Source organism: Hipposideros armiger, unplaced genomic scaffold, assembly GCF_001890085.2.
Source record: "Hipposideros armiger isolate ML-2016 unplaced genomic scaffold, ASM189008v1 scaffold_15, whole genome shotgun sequence".
Lineage (NCBI taxonomy): Eukaryota > Metazoa > Chordata > Mammalia > Chiroptera > Hipposideridae > Hipposideros > Hipposideros armiger.
The window spans coordinates 6,067,297-6,071,110 of NW_017731365.1; the positions used below are offsets into that span (position 1 = coordinate 6,067,297).

Consider the following 3,814-nt stretch of genomic DNA (forward strand, 5'->3'; position numbering starts at 1 on the left):
GTAGATGGGGAAGGGGGGTTGTTACTTTGTGAGGGTGAAAAGGATAACTATTGCATTGCTCTGTACACCTGAAACTAACAATAAAATTTAAAAAAAAATTTTTTTGTTCCTTTAAGTCATTACATTTTGGGATAATTTGTTATGTAGTATTAGATAACTAATACACCTAACAATTCACTTCTCATCGTAGCCTAAAAAAATTCTCACAGGGCCAGCCAAGTGGCACGTTGGTTAAGAGTTGGCTTGGGACGCCAGCTCTGAGCAGCAGGGCCCCAGTTCAGATCCCACATGAGGGCCAGTGACACTACGCCCTCTACAGCTAAGATGGTGAACAACAGCTCAACCTGGAGCTGGGTTGCCATGAGTTGCCAGCAACAGCATAGGCTGCAGTGAAGCTGCAGTGGGCTGCCATAAGCTACTGTGAATCTTAAAAAACAAAAACAAAAACCAGTTTCATGCTTCAGATTCTTTCAATCCAATGCAGCTAGGCAAATGCATTCCCCTCTAGCTGAAGACTGTAGGCTTACTTTCTGAACAGTGAGTCAGACGGTGTGATTCCGAGACACCAGGCACAGCAAAACTGGGAAAGATGCCTTATTAAAAATAGGGAAACTTTGGGCTGGCCAAGTGGCGCATTGGTTAAGAGCTGACTTGGGGCATCAGAGGGCCCCGGTTTGGACCTCACTTATGAGGGCCAGTGACACTGCCCTCTACAGCTAAGATGCTGAACAACAGCTCAACCTGGAGCTGGGCTGCCCTGGGTCGCGGGCGACGGTGTAGGCTGCAGCCCCTGCTGCAGTGGGTTGCCATGGGCTAAAAGTGTGTAGCCAGCAGCCAGCCTCTGCGGCCAGCAGCCCTCGTGAGCCCCCGTGTCCAGAAGCAAGAGACTGATCTGCCTCACTCAGAAGAGCGCAATAATGGTGCCAGCTTGGGCCAGTGAAGCAACGTCCTCCACAACTAGATTGAAGAACAAAATGACAGCAACTAGTCTGTTCCCCTTCCCCCAATTCCCCCAGCAATGTTCCCATCCCCCCAAATCCCCAATAAAAAAAATCTTTAAAAAAAAACAAAAAACTGAACACTGAGTCGGTACACTTCCTGGTTGGTCATAGACACTGATGTCCTGGGTTGGTGACACAGAAGGACACAGAAGCTTTACTTTTGGGACCCTCCCAGACCTTGCCCTATGCATCTTGCCCTCTTGCTGGTTCAGATTTGTAAACTTTTGCTATAATAAAACTGTAACATTAAGTATAGTACTTTCCTGAATTCCAGCAAATTATCAAACCTGAGGGGGTCAGAGAACACCTAAATTTATAGCTAGTTGGTTCGAAATGCAGGTGGCCTTGGGACTCCCAAACTTGTGGTTGGTGTCTGAAGTGCTGGAAGTCCTTAACTGAAATTTGAGCTAACTCTGGTTAATGTCAGAATTGCATTGCAAATGCCATAGAGGAATTAGTTTAAAATAAGAATTTACAAAGTTAGTCATCACAAAGTACAGCACATATCAATGCAATGGAACATGAATCAATCATGAAAAAAATTACGTTGCAGATGAATATTTATTGACATGGAAATAATCACCACACTTTTTATCTTAGCTTCCCCTGAGGTCCAGACTTGCATGTTCAACTTCCTACTGAACTATGCCACTTGGTTTTCTCTTATTAGATATCTCAACCCTAACATATCCAAAAGAAAAAGTGTTGATTCTCACCGTACACACCCATCAGCTCCTTCACACTCACTCTTCCCTGTCTTAGTCAAGAGCACTGCCATTCATTCACTTGTTCAGGCCTAAAATTGAAGTCATGCTTATCTCCCTTCTTTCCCTAACACTTCACCAATCCATCAGCAAATCTTACTGGTGCTACTCTCAAAACATATCCCTTCTCACCACCTCCACTGTTGCCATCATAAACAAAGCCACCTAGATCTATTGCCTAGAATACTGCGATAGCCTTCCATCTGGTCTCTTTGCTTCCATTACAATCACTTCTTCACACAACAATCAGAAAAATCTTAAAAAATAATAAATCAAATAAATGTCATGACTCCACATAAAGCGCTCTAATGTCTGCCCATTACATTATGAACAAAATCTAATCTTAAATCCCTCGTTATCTAGCCCTTATTTCTCGGGATTCCATCTTTACTGCTCTCTGCCCTTCATTTTTCAGATACCAAGCTAGTTTCCATCTCAAGGCTTTTTCACTTGCTAATCCCTTTCTATTGAATGCCCATTCCCCAGCTCTTTGCATAGCCTGCTCCTTCACTTTCAGCTCTCTATTTAAATGTTACCCTCCTCAAAGGGTGACCAGTAAACTCAGTTGGTTAGAGCATGGTGCTGATAACACCAAGGTTGCCAGCTCAAACCCTGCATGGGCCACTGTGAGCTGTACCCTCCCAAAAAGTCAACTATGCCACTGTAGCACGAAAACAATGTGTAACCAATGACCATGGCTGCTCCCCAATAAAAAAAATTTTTTTAAAGGGACTTTCCTGAACATCTCATCTCAAATTACCACCTACCACCCTATCTATCTTCTTACCCTGCTATATATTTTTTTCTTGGACTTATCACTCCCATTATTTATTATCTACCTTCCCCATTAGAATGTAAGCTCCCTAAGGCAGGGACTTTATCTATTTTGTTTGCTACTATATCTCCAGAGTCCAGCACACTATGCAAATACATTAGTGGGCATGCAATAAAGACAGGTTGAATGAATGAGTAGGATGTTAGGTGAAAAGAGAAGATTATAACAGGATTTTCAAAATTATTTCATTTTTATAAAATTAAACAAAATGAAAAGTCAAAGCCAACACACATGTAAGACAAAACTCATGTGTTCCTTTAATCACCTCTTTTCAGGCTAAATACTCTAGTATACCTATAACTCATTGTGGTACACAGCTTTATTCGTGCCTTTGTGTAATCCCCACTTTTGAGTACGGGCTGGACCTTGTGACTTGCTTCTAATGAGCAGAATATAGATGGGACGTCATTTCCCAGTTAGGTTACAGACTCTGGCTTCCATCTTCTTCATTGTCATGGGAAGCCAGCTGACGAATTGTGCACTGCTCTATGGAGAGTCCCACAGGCAAAGAAATGAAGGAGGCCTCCAGCCAACAAGCTACTAGGCCCTCAATCAATCAACCCATGAGGAACTAAATCCTGCCAATGACCACACGAGAGAACTGGGAAGCAGATCCTCATCCAGCTGAGTCTTCAAATGAAACCAAAGTTCCAGCTAACAACTTGATCGCAGCCTGTGAGAGAGACGCCTTGATTCCTGACCCAGACACCATAAGGTAAAAAAATATTTTGTTGCATATGGATGGAACTAGAGAACATTTATGCTAAGTGAAATAAGTCAGTCAGAGAAAGACAAATCCCATATGATCTCACTTATACGTGGATTCTAAAAAACTGAATAAACAAGAAATGTAAACAGAAATAGACTCAGAGACACAGAGGAAAAACTGAGGGTTGCTAGTTGGGAGGGGGTGGGGATGAAGGAGAAGGGGAAGGGATGAGACCATACAAACTGGTAACTCAATATGGCCTCAGGGATAGACAAGACAGTCTGGGGAATATAATCAATAATGTTGTAAAGATTTTTTAGGGGGCCAGATGGACTCATGTCTTGTTAGGGAGATCACTTCATAGTTGGTGTAGAGGCCTGACCACCGCACTGTATATCTGAAGCTGATGTTGAATAATAGTGTATGTCAACTATAATTATATATACATATAGTCACGGGACATGGAGTAGAGAGTGGGAATGGAGTCAATTGAATTGTAATAGAT

General features: G+C 42.5%; 1 protein-coding gene across 1 annotated transcript in view; it reads right to left on the reverse strand.

The window, feature by feature from the left end:
* The window catches only part of USP54 (ubiquitin specific peptidase 54), a 147,361-nt gene that overhangs the window by 115,952 nt on the left and 27,595 nt on the right, over positions 1–3,814 (reverse strand). The gene's annotated exons all lie outside the window — the stretch shown is intronic.